We start from the raw sequence: 13,864 nt of genomic DNA, 5'->3' as shown, positions 1-13,864 counted from the left end.
TCTGGATTTTCTTATGTGATTATATTTTCGGGTACTATGAGCTAGGAACTATTAAAAAGGCCACTCAGTGAACAGGTGGTGAGCGTTCTGGTTGCTAATGATGCCATAGACACACCGATGAAGGAATGATTAGAAATTATAATTCAAGTTGGATATTTTGGAGGATTATGATCAGTGATATGAGCTAGGAACTATTAAAAAGGCCACTCAGTGAACAGGTGGTGAGCGTTCTGGTTGCCAATGATGCCATAGGCACACCGATGAAGGAATGATTAGAAATTATAATTCAAGTTGGATATTTTGGAGGATTATGATCAGTGATACTATGGTCTCATTAAAAGATTGTTTTAAAGACAACTGAATCTTTGAAACACGCAATTTCATATTGGGTGTGTAAGTGGTGTGACTATCTTGAAGTTTGCTTGAAGCGTCGGCTAGGGGGCCTGGGAACTCTTTTCCCTGGTACCCGGGGCAAAACATAACTAAATTTCTAAATGGATCTTGTCAATACAGTGGTTGGGCGGTTAGGTAACCCATGGGACTGGATGGGGTTTTGACTGATGGATCCCTAAAATGAGACTCAATTCTGTTATGTTACGACGATAGATGAAGTAAATCCTGGATAGTTTTTGTTCTATGGAAAAGAATCAACGATTGTGTCTCTTGATGAGGAAAAAAGTTTTGGTCTCTATGTTCCAAGTGCAAGTCTCTTCGTTGATCTAACCATGTGACTTACGGGTTCGGTCAGATCAGTTTGGTTAGTTAAGGCCCTTGACTACGTTAGAATAAAAATATACTGGAGGAATCGCCTATGTCTGCTAGTGGGCGAGGGAAGTTTTTCTGGGTTTGGTTTTGGAAGAGCTGAGGGATTAGTCTCTTGTCCGGATATCCGTGGACAAGGCCCCGAATGAGAGGTTCTGCCCTGTGCAAGAAGTGCTACTTCTACTCCTAGCACCCCAGAATTCATTGCGTGGAAGGATCTTTCAATATGGCTATAGCTACAGACATGCATAAGGCTAACACATGCACATGGTTATAGCTACCGGGATGCATTGGAAGCTACCAGCATGTTGCTTATTCACAAGTTTCATGCATAAAGTTTATGCATAAGGCTCATGCATGAAGCTTATGCATCTAGTCTTATGCATATGGCTAATGCATAAGTCTCATGTATGAGGCTAAGGCATATGGTCATCTCTTGAGAGAAGCATAGCTCTCTAAAGGCTATGCATAGAGCATGGAAAAAATAATAAACCCTAATCTTAAAAACCTAAACTTACAGACCCTATAACATGTAAAAGCATAAGAGAAGAAACATACAAGAAAGAGATCTCTTACCTTGTGAGGCTTGTATGTGTTAAAAACCTATAAAATCAAACCAAATTAAGAAAAATTAAATTAAATTACAAACCGTAATCTTAAAAGCCCTAAAACTTACAAACCCTATAAACATGTAAAAGCATGAAAGAAGAAACATACTAGAAAGAGATGTCTTGTGAGGCTTGTATGTGTTGAGAAAACCTACAAAATTATACCAAGTTGAGAAAAAAATTACTAAGAAAATCAAGATCTCTTACCATATGAAGCTTTAACGAAGATCTCTTAATTAGGGAAAAGAAGAAGGAAAAATACTCGTAATGGTTAAGCTTCAATAAGAAGGGAAAAAGAAGAAAAGAAAAACTGAAAAGAGAGAAAAGAGAGAAAAGAGAAAGGAAATACTCACAAGAAAGCTTGTTTGCATAGGAGATAAAGAAAAAGAGTAGACATACCTTGCTTGAGCTTGAGAAGAATAGGATAACAGAGATAGAAGTGATAGATAAGACATAAACCTACAGAAAAACTCATAGTACAAGTTTATTGTATTCAAAAGATAAAAACTATGGGGCGGCAAAAGAAGCGGCAAAAAGCGAGATATTTTTACAGTATAGAAACATTTTTTCAGTGCTATATGCAGTGCTGAGCAGCGAAATTTCACTCCAAAAATTGCTATTCAGTAGCGCAAAAATGCTACGGAGGAGCGACAAATCGCTACTTTGCATCGTTCAAAACCTTCGATATTTTCCTTCCAAAAACGCTCCTAAAAATGTTGTTGTGCTCCCGATGTGTTGTAGTGGTAGCACAACAACACAAAGCAACTATAGACGCGCTTGATAGACGCGCAAAATAACGAGCGCATCTATAGGCGTTGCTTGAATAGAGAAATTACGGGCGCGTCTAACAGCGTGTCTAATAGCGCGTATATTCGCGCGTGTATTGACGCGTCTATTAGGGCATCTACACTAAGAATCTAACACTGCGTCTAACAGCGCGTCTATTTATGCGTGTATTAGCGCGTCTATTTACGCGTGTATTAGGGCGTCTACACTGAGAATTAGATGCATATTTAAACGAGTACAAAAAGTGAGATTTTGGTTTAGGCTGGTAAATGTACATCACTGCTTTCCAAAAATTGTCCATGATTACCAAAGCACATAATTTTAACAAAAACATCAATGCTTTTTTGCAAACCCACATATACAAAAATATAAGTGAGGTGAGGAGAATGAGACAATATGTAAAATAGTTTAGCCAATATCAATGATGGGCTATGGTTGGGCTATGGTTCAATCTCATCCTCAATGAGATCAACCCTTGTGCCAAACTATCTACTTCAAAATCCAAACAAGTGTTTAGATCTACAAATACATTCAACCCACTACTACTTGTGCTACTCATGTGCTCATCCAAATCAGCATCACCAATGGTAGGCTCGTCCTCACGGTGGGTAATGGCCTCAATATCTGTATCTCCTATCTCATGATCATCCTCCTCTCTCGTATCACGATCATCATCACCTCCATGGCCATGATCATCCTCCATATGCTCCATATTCGTAAATGTACTATACATCACTTTGGAACGTGGCATAATAGGTATGACATGCCACCATCTGTTATTATCCACCATTGGTTGATAGACAACCTAATTCAAACACAAATACAATCATGTTATTTTCCTTGCATCAAAGGTATCAAATATTTAAAAGTCAGTACTTTTATATGTGTGTACAATACATGTTCACATTGTTGCGGTAGTACTAATGTGTCCTTCTTACTTTGCCAAAACTTTGTGGAGTCGATAGTTACAAAGCCACTTGCATGGCGTTTGATTGTTGCATTAGGGCCTCTTTCCACCACGTCCTTAAACCACTTTACATCCAAAACATACACAAAGAAGCGTCGAAAGTCAAGCTTAAGAATATCTTGGATTATGCCGCAATAATCATCCATGGCTCAAGCTAGCAAATGACGCTGCAATCTTGTGTGTTTCTCTTATCATCAATCCGTTGTGTTGGAAAATGCTTGCCCTGACACCATATAGCATTGAACATAGTGCACTACACCACCAAGACAAAATCAATTAAATAAGCAATCTAAATTATTGAAAACTCCTAACTTATGCATAACATTCTATATACCGACCTTGCTCATGCATCCCCCCTAGCATACTCCCATCCCCTAGCATACTCCCATTCTTCCATTGTGATATGCATCCCCTCGTCTTTCTCTGCTTTCTCCATTTCGTCAAGTAGCCAATCCACATGAATATCCTTTGGAAGTGCTCTTAGATACTGAGGGTGTGGCACATGAGATCCGTGGTGTGTACGAAAGAGGATCCTTTCTTGTCTTCTTGCCTTCGCATCCTCGTATCTTGTCACCCATCTTTTCATCACATCACTATTAAGCACCCAATCTTTCACGTCCTTCGATGCACTACGAGAAATGCTAGTAGGTAGTATGAACTAAACACACGAAGAATGGTTGATTAGTTTGCTTCTAATTCACTCACAAATTTGAAAGGAAAAATATATTATGCACATAAAATACTTACTTGGAGCATCTTGTGCCAATCATGAGATTTCAAGCCATATAATTGCTCTACACCTCTTTTCTTGCTCTTTGTAAAGGCCCCCTTCAAACACCTCATGCATCCAGTGGAAGTACAAATTGTAGTAATAGCATGCTTCACCGGCGACCATCTCTAGCTTTGATAACCTCCACCGTGCACGAGGTAAAAAAACACGCCCATTTGGTCTCTCTTGTGGCCAAGCTTCACGCATCCTCCCTGTGGTACGTAGATCCTCCCTTATGCCTACGGAATCTCGTGCCCGTCCCAAATGGTAGATGCCACATTCTTGAAGATATGCATGGGATCAAGCAGGTGATTGATCTTTCCACTCAATATTTCATGCATTCATCCCTCTTTCCATAACATGCAATGCTTATTTTTGAAGAACAATAAAACCACCATTATCAAGCTCTCATGGGTGCAGTTCGCCATTCATTGAAGCATTGAAAAGAGATGTTCATTAACAATACATATAAAGAAAATAATTGTTCATCTTAAAGCCTATTAAAGAGCATCTCTAAACCATCACATCATCAACATACCTACAACTTATGCAACACTAGTATTCAACGAAGAAGCCTTAAAAAAAATTTGTCAAAAATCACCACCATGACAATCTTCACAATTTGAACCAACACAAAATTGAAATGCCAGAACCCTTAGTAGGCAATTCATTCATTATGAGATAGTGAGGGTATGGAAGTTGAAGAACCCTAAGGAGACATACCTTGGAGTTTCACCTCTATTAACCAGAATCCTTTCTCATGCCATAAAGGCCACAAAGAGGTTGACCCCTTAATTATAAAGGCTGATAGCTTTCACTCCAAAAAGGAAGAAAAAAGCCATACATTGTATTGGTTAAGGATTGTAAATCCCCAGAGTATGGCCTTTAGATCTAGCCCACATCCCAAGGGGAAAAAGAAGGCCCAAGAACCCATCTAAAAACCTTGCACCATCGTGGACCTTAGTGAAACCAAAGAAACCTACATAGATAAAGAGAGATTACAAGCGGTGGGTGGGAAGAATCCTTAGATTCCACTTTTGGGATCCCCGCACCTAGATCAACCAGCTCAATTGTGTATGCTATGCTCCCACACTAGAGAGCAAGAAACTAGCACTTGAGTAGAAAAGGCAAGATTTTGACAAAATAAAAATGCTACATATCATAGAGTTACGACCATGGGTCATGGACCTCCAAAAAGGTTGCATATGCAACCTATAACTAGAAGATAGAGTGTGTGGCCATCAACTCATTTAAGAATGAAGTAGAAAAACAGCTTATCATCAAGAAAACAATAGATGTGATTTGGTAAAATAATCTGCCAACATTGAACAAAGGTCTTGGAGAAAAAAATCACCACCTTGGCCAAAAAGAGTGAGTGCTTCAAGAACACTCAATAGAAGCCCTACTGTAGCGAGATCATATTGCCATAGTTGCTGATTCCCTATAGACTATATTATGTATATTTGACATTCTACAAACTATATAAGACAACGCAAGAATGTTTAAGCATACTTCAAGAAGCCCTACTGTAGCGAGATCATATTGCCATAGTTGCTGATTCCCTATAGACTATATTATGTATATTTGACATTCTACAAAACATATAAGACAACGCAAGAATATTTAAGCATACAAAAAAAGTGAGTGCTTCAAGAACACTCAATAGAAGCCCTACTGTAGCGAGATCATATTGCCATAGTTGCTGATTCCCTATAGACTATATTATGTATATTTGACATTCTACAAAACATATAAGACAACGCAAGAATGTTTAAGCATAATGACTAGATTTAACAAGTCTTTGAAATGCCAAAACCCTTAGTAGGCAAATAAAACTTTTAGGGGTTCATTCATTATGAGATAGTGAGGGTATGCAAGTTGAAGAACCCTAAGGAGATATACCTTGGAATTTCACCTCTATTAACGAGAATCCTTTATCATGCCATAAAGGCCACAAAGAGGTTGACCCCTTAATTATAAAGGCTGATAGATTTCACTCCAAAAAAGGAGGAAAAAAACCTCTGTAATACCCCTTCTAAGATGAGGAGAAGCCTAGCTAAAAAAGAGAAATTCATATCTAGCAAGAATCAAAGTGACCAAAGAGGAGAAAATTTGGTGGCCACCAATGAGTAGGCCACATGTTGGAAAAATCATGCTTAAATATAGACACAAACACAGACACACACACGTAAGAGGCCAACACAAATAAGAAGGGGGAGGACACAAAGAAAGAGGAAGTTAAACCATAGCCCATCGATAATACCCAAAAGGCTAAGGAGAAAAAGTGAGAAGAAATTAGAGAAGAAGATAGAGTGATGATCTCATCTCAATGTTCTGGCCAATTTAAGATGCTTGACAAAGAGGAAAAGAAGGTCTTAAGAGAGGAGGCAGAGGAATCCACAACAACACCCTCCACTTTAGAGCCGAAAAGTTCCCATAGGCTTATTCATCTTTAGCACTCTCAAGTTTTGCAAGGCCACACTTCCAAAATTGACTAATATGAAGTATAGCTCTAGGAAGCCCAAACTACAATCAATAAGCTAGAATTGGAGAATCAATAGCTTCAAGTCTTAAAGAACTCTCTTGAAGTAAAGTATGAACAACTTTTGAACTCCCTCACCCAAGACTATGACACTCTTTCTAAAGAAATACACAGAGTTGACACCCTATAGTCACTTGAACAAGGCAAATGTGTACCTAAAGCAAAATGGAGGAAAACAACCAAAAGATCAACATTGAGCCGAACAAGGCCAAGGGTGCCATGGCAAGGCTGAAGATTCAGTTTGAAAACTTTGTAAAGGGATCTCGACAACACCAGTGCAAGCATGAAGGTTCATTTGGATGCAAATGAGCCTTTGTCAAGGGTACCATGGCAAGGCTAAACATTCAGTTTGGAAGCTTTGTAGAGGGATCTCGACAACACCAATGCAAGCATGAAGGATCATTTGGATGCAAATGATGAACACATCAGAAGGCTAGAGGTAGAGGTGGCACCATTGAAGCAAAGAAAACAAACTCAGAGATGGAGAACCTCAAAGTTGTGGAAGGAAATTCCTTAAGTGTACTAGACAATGGATCATGATTGAAGGAGTGCATGTTTGTTTTTCTCTTGGTGGGTGAGAGGACAATGTAATCTCTTTGGATGAGTTTGTTCTTGATTATGTGGTCTTGAATGTAGTCTTAAATGATTATGTGGTCTTGAATGTAGTCTTAAATGATTATGTGGTCTTGAATGTAGTCTTGAATGTAGTCTTAAATGATTTTAAAGTTTTTTCTGCTCATGAGAAAGCTTGTACATTTCAATATTGGTGTGGACAGTTAAGAATGCACGTGGTGAAAACCCAAAAGAGGAGAAAACAGATGAGAATTTCCCTCCAATGTTGGACCTAATTAGTTTAGGCTTCTTTAACAAGGAAGATAACATTATAGGAGATGAGACCATGCTTTTTGGAGTCTCTTGCATGGCTAGCAAAGATGGTTCTTTATGAGTCACTTCTAGACAGGAAAGCCCTAGATATGGAGAGCCTCATGGTTGTTAAAGGAAATTCATTGAGAGTGTATTGAATAATGGATAATGTCAAAATGCAGTGCATGTTTGTTTTTCTCTTGGGTCAAAGGATACTATAGACTCTCTGGCTGAGTTTGATCTTGATGATATAGTCTTGGATGAGGTCTTAAATTATTTTATAGTTTTGTGTGATTATGAGAAATCTTGGCAAGGCTCTAGCTACCTTGGTGAGCAAGTACATGTTGATGTCAGTGTGGTATGAAAAATTTATTTTCTTCTAATACCAAATTTTGTTTTTTGGGTGAGGATGCACATAAGTCAGTGATGTCATTAGTACAAGAATTTGTTGAGACCATGTTGTTGTACTTAATGGGGCCCAGATGGATGAAGATGTTGTTGTACTTAATGGGGCCCAGATGGATGAAGATGTTATAGCTCTTTCCAAGGAAGTAGCAACAAGTGATAGGTGTGTGATGCTTGGTATGGTGGTAATACCATAGGTGTGTGGGAGTACATAGATGAATGCAAAAAACCTTCACACTAAGGGGAAAGATGCTCTTATTAGCCATATAAATTTTGTTGTTGCACTAGTTTGGAGCTTTATCTAATGTTGATGTGATGCAATGTACTCATATGGACACACTTGGCACTATATCATTCATGTGATCTAGTATACTCATTGGAACTATATTTTTTAGCTCTATTAAAGTGTTAGTAACAATGGGTGGGGGATGGCATGCACACTTTATTATGAAAGGTCTACGTGTAATGTTGAATCCAAGGGATGTGGAGAGCAGTGAGGAATGATGCATTATAATAGAATATTTCTAGAAATACTATGCGGACTAAAGAAGGTTTTAACATCTGTACATAAGGGACCTTTATGGGGGATCAATGTGGGCTAGATGTTATCCCCCAAGTAAAGGTTTTTTAAATTTAAAAAATCAAGGAGACACATGTAAAAAGTAGCCAAGAAGGACAATTCATAGTGGCATCTGACCTTATGTTATAGAGGCTTAATATTTCTATTTTTGTAATTTATAAGAAGTTGAGAGAGAGTGATTCTCCATCTACAAAAGTATCCCTCCTCTCCTCTTCAAATGAGAGAAAAGAGAACTTGGAAGAAATGAATGATAAAGCCTCCTTGTTTATGCATTCTTATGTCCTACCTACTCCATCCTTGCATTTTAGCTCTATCACTTAGTCTTGCCTCTTTCATTTCCTCCCAAGTCTAGTAATTTACTCTTGTGCTTTAGCACTAGACCTCAATTCCTTTTCTATTTCCTTTTAAATGATTTAGAGTAAGAGAGATTTAGGAATTACCAATCCCGGAATGACTAGTAGCCTTAAAGGCATCTTCAGGTAGCCCTAATCTTATTACTACTCCTCTTTGGAGGTACCAATGGTTATAGTGATCATGTTGATCAATCTTGAGAGAAATGAAGCCTACTAGGGACACCAACATATGAATGGAAAGCTGAACCCACCACACTCCCTAGTAAAAAGAGATTACCTTTCACGTGTTATTGGGAACCTGCCATCTTGTAGAGAGGTAACCACACAAAGATGATAGCTAGCACTTGAGAAAAATTGCCTTCCATTCATCAAAACAAGATTTGTCCACATAGAGCTTGGAACTCCCAACTAGTGTTGCAAGACCATGCTCCACCACAAAATGACAATAGCCCTCTCTCTCTCTCTCTCTCTCTCTCTCTCTCTCTCTCTCACTCACTCACACACTCTCACTAGTATATAAGCACTACTAAAAGGGCAAGATAATAGGGTAGATAGCTAGAGAGCTAGAGAACAAGGGTAGATAATAGGGTAGATATCTAGAGAACAAGGAGCAAGAGCACACTCTTAAGTAAAACTCAAGGGAATGCCTCTTTCTCATTAGAGAAATTCACTTATATACAAGGGAGTTTTAAGTTTGGGCGTGTCCACACCCAACAACTTATTTTGTGCCCACTTATTGTCGAACCTTTGTGAGACGTTGAGAGTGGGTGCAATGGAAGCAAGAGGATAAGGATAAGGTGGAGAGAGAGCAATGTAGAAAAAATCTTATCAAATGCTGAGAGTGAGTGCAATAGAAGCAGGAGCATAAGGATAAGGTGGAGAGAGAGAGGGAGAGAGAGAGATGTAGCAAAAAGCTTATCAAATGCTTTAGGTAAAATTAAGACTTACAAAATTCCTTTCTCCTCTCACAAAATATTGAGAGAGAGTTGACCCTTTTATAGCAAGGGAGCCGTAACTAGCACTAGGGTTTGCTACACACACACACACACACCTGATCTCCTCTAACATGAGAGGGTTTGCTACACACACACACACACCTGATCTCCTCTAACATGAGAGGATTTGCTACACACACACCTTATCGAACGTGAGCATACAATTTTAGAGATAGGGTTTTCTACACACACACACCTTAAATCTAGCATGAGAGGGTTTGCTACACACACACCTCCTCTAACATGAGAGGATTTGCTACACACACACCTTATCGAACCTGAGCATACAATTTTAGAGATAGGGTTTTCTACCCACACACACCTTAAATCTAGCATGAGAGGGTTTTCTACACACACATTATCTCTAACATGAGCATACAATTTTAACACCCTCTCTCAATGCTAACCATGGGACATGGCCACATGGGAACATGGGGAGGCATTGGACATACTCATATACCAAAAATTGGAAAGCCTTTATAACATAAGCTGGTACAATAATTGGCTTGTGAGTTACAATCTGTGCTTATGACAAAACTCCTTTATCATAGGAGTCTATCATTCAAAGTAGAGGTATTGGATACAAAGTTCTCTATCTCTTTTTTAGAAGCATGGTGTGGACACCTTGAAGTAGTGTGCCCTTGCTCTCCACACTTACTAGATTTGAGCATATGGGGATACCTTTTGAAGCACTTATCAACAACATGCCCTTTCTTGTTACAATAAGAGCATTTAAATTTATTCTTCATGATGACAAGAGCCTCACCCTATATAGGAGAAGAAGCCAATCTAGATCCTCCATGCGTAGTCATTGATCTTCTTTGAGGAGATCTACCTCGATAACGTCGAAGGTAAGGTTGGGAAGGTGCTTTAGGGTGGTGATGAGGTTGGAGAAATCATTGGGCATTCCCTTGAGAAGAACCACTACGAAGTCCTCCTCTTTGGTTCTTACATCAATTCTCACAAGCTATCCCATTATGCTCTTCATGTTTCTTATGAAGCCTCGAAGGGATTCTCCACTCTTCATTTCAAGGCTAAACATTTTCACCTTGAGAGGGATACGGGAGTGACTACCCTTTTCTCCATACAACTTTTCCATCCCATCCCACATTTCCTTCACAGTCTTCACGATGGCCACATGATGGATGAGCTTTTTGTCCATATTTAGAGCAATGATAGACTGATCTCTTTCATCATCTTCCACAACTTCAGGATCATCGAAATTCACTGCCTTCTCGCTTTCCACAAAAGGCCACAAACCCTTGCCCATGAGAGCATACCGTACTTGGACTTGTCACGTGTGAAACCCTTCTCCATTAAACTTGTCGATGGCATGTGTATCCTTTGACATGAAAATGATTTGAGAGTTAGGAAAGGTCTTACTACTTGCCTTACAAACGAGAAGAGAGAATTGTGTGGATCCCTTATAAGAAATGAATGCCTCAATACAAGAGAGAGCTAATGCTGGTGAATAGGTCTTAATATTTAAAATGAATTTACCTTGGAAATTGTAAGAAGAAGAAAAAAATGGCTGCATAACAGTCGACAAGCTTGCGGGCGGCCGCCACTTGGAGAACACGCCGCCTAGATGGAGACTACTCGCCACCTATCCTTCTCGGGCTGCTCCCATCCTTCACTTGATAGGGTTGCCACTTGCTAGCCATCACTAAGGTTATTGCAATGCAACTGGATGGGGTATAGCCAATTATGGAACTCGCAGAACTAAAGAAGTATAGTTGTGGCACACTGTAGAGAGCTAAGGTTACCACCGAGAGTAGAGGGCTTTCGAGTCACTTACAACAATGTTTGCAACTCGAGAGTACTCTATAGCAGCTATTGGAAGTCGAATCTTGGGCCGCCACGTAGAGAGTGTCATGTGAGATCTGGGCCTCTTGGCAGAAAAGGGACTCCTTGTTGACTACCAAGGGGCTGACGAATGCTTATGAATTATACAGAGCTATTGTTTTAGAACTTGTATCGAGGGACATTCAAGCCTCACGCCCACACAACAAGACTCAAAAACACAATTACATTCCTTAGGAACACATGCTTACTCGCGATGATACCATGTGAGAAGATGAGAGTGAGTGCAACGGAAGCAAGAGAATAAGGATAAGGTGGAGAGAGAGAGAGCTATGTAGAAAAACTCTTATCAAGTGCTTTAGATAAAATTAAGACTTACACAATGCCTTTCTCCTCTCACATAATATTGAGAGAGAGTTTACTCTTTTATTAGCAAGTGAGCCAGCCCTAACTAGCGCTATGGTTTTCTACAAACACACCTTATCTCTAACATGAGAGGGTTTGCTACACACACACCTTATATCTCTAACATCAGAGGGTTTGCTACAGTGCTAGGGTTTGCTACACGCACACCTTATCTCTAACATGAGAGCATTTGCTATACACACACCTTATCTCTAACATGAGCATACAGTTTTAATAGCCTTTTCTAGGCTAGTCAAAGCACACATTGGTTGATTGTCGGCTCTTTCACTTGGCTCGGTCATCCCTTAAGTACATCATTAAGTACAATTATGTAGGAAATACAATGATTGAAACAAGTTACCAGTTCCTGCTAAAGCAGGGAGAACACGTAAGTGAGGGTGGATAAGGATCTTTTAGGCAGTCTCCCCATTATGTGTGTACATCCTTTAGTGACCCTCCACTACTTGTGCATACTCTTGGGTAATTGTAGATGGCTCATCTCCACTTGTGACCCCTATGCACGCTTCCATTAAGCTTATCATAGATGCAAGTGTGTGCATGTTGGTGGTATGTGTTAATCTAGAGTTAACATAACCCCCTCTTGGGGGGTATGCTAACTCAATTTTGTCGAATATGTAGGTGTGTGTATGTTGGCGGTGCGTGTTAACCTTGACCGAGTATACCCCCTCCCGGTTCTACTCCCTCCTAATTCTAGGTCCCGTCCTTGAACCTAGGGAGCTATTTTTGGTTCGGAAAGGCTTTGTGAGGAATTGTGTTGGAGAGTTATTTGATAGCAAAGGTACAAAACATTGTTTGTTGTTGGCAAGGCTAGTCAATGGTGTGTGATGGTGGGGGACAATCAAATTTGGGGGTACAGATCTCAGTGTGAATGCATGTACATGGGAAAAAAGAAGTAAGGGTGGTTAGTTCGTCATGTTCTTGAATGGTGAAAGCACTCGGGGGGTGCACTACTAGAAAACCCTTGGTATCACGTGCGTTCAAGAGGTATTTAAAAAACCCCTTAACTAAAAAATTTTTCCCCAATAAAACAACCCCTCTTTACTTATGAGCTAACGGATTTTTTTCTAAAGTTGAATTAAAAAACCCCTCCTGTTAATGTAATTCTGTTATTTTTTCTCAATGTATCTAATTAAAAAACCCCTCTTGCTGAACTCACGTGGTACAGTAACATTTTTTGAGATGAACCCACCGAGTGAAAGCACCTACCTACTTATATGCATTACAAAATAGAACGTCAAGTGATGGTGCAAGAAGTAGTTGAATAGGGAGGTCTTTTGATATCAAGGTTCAAAGTATTGGTCACAATGAATGTATGTAGTGTGTAGAACTTTGAGAAAACTTTTACATGATATTCTCCTCCTTCTCTAGGAAAATTATGATTTAACTCTTATACTTACCTATCCAACACAAGCATCTTGAATTAGATTATTATGTGTGTCTCTCCACAACACACCCGACTTGGAAAATGGTGTGAAATTGAAAAAGTTGATTATATTGAGTAAAAGATAAATGATATCTTCCCATCATGTTTCTAGCTTTAAAAGTGACATGACGAGCCAGTTTGTTAACCCTTCACCATAGTTGCATGTTCAAGGAAAATCATTAGATTTTGTTAGTTCCACTAACTATATTTGTGAGGGAGGTGTGTTGGTGCTCTTCATGTTGTTTTCTTGAAGTGATTTTGTTAAAGTCGATTGGTCACAACAATTTAAAGTGACCATGTATAGTAGAGCACTACTCATGCAGAATTTAAATGTATGATGCTATGTAAGAAACTTAGTGAGGGCCCATGGGTTATCGTTGATGAGGGATCTATCTTAGGTGTTTGATACATGATTGAGGTGCACTTTCTCAAGTCGGGATAGGCAAATCAAGGGATAATTTATGACTGATGGGGGGAAGCAGCTTCAAACCACTTTATCACCTGTAGAAGAGTACTTTTCAAGGATATGTTGTCTTGCAAGACCATGATAGGCTGTTAGTAAGCACAAACCATTTATCACA

This window comes from Cibotium barometz, chromosome 7 (genome assembly GCF_041138505.1).
Source record: "Cibotium barometz isolate CiBa-2024 chromosome 7, ASM4113850v1, whole genome shotgun sequence".
In the NCBI taxonomy this organism is placed as follows: Eukaryota; Viridiplantae; Streptophyta; class Polypodiopsida; order Cyatheales; family Cibotiaceae; genus Cibotium; species Cibotium barometz.
Note: the sequence above shows the minus strand (reverse complement) of the source record.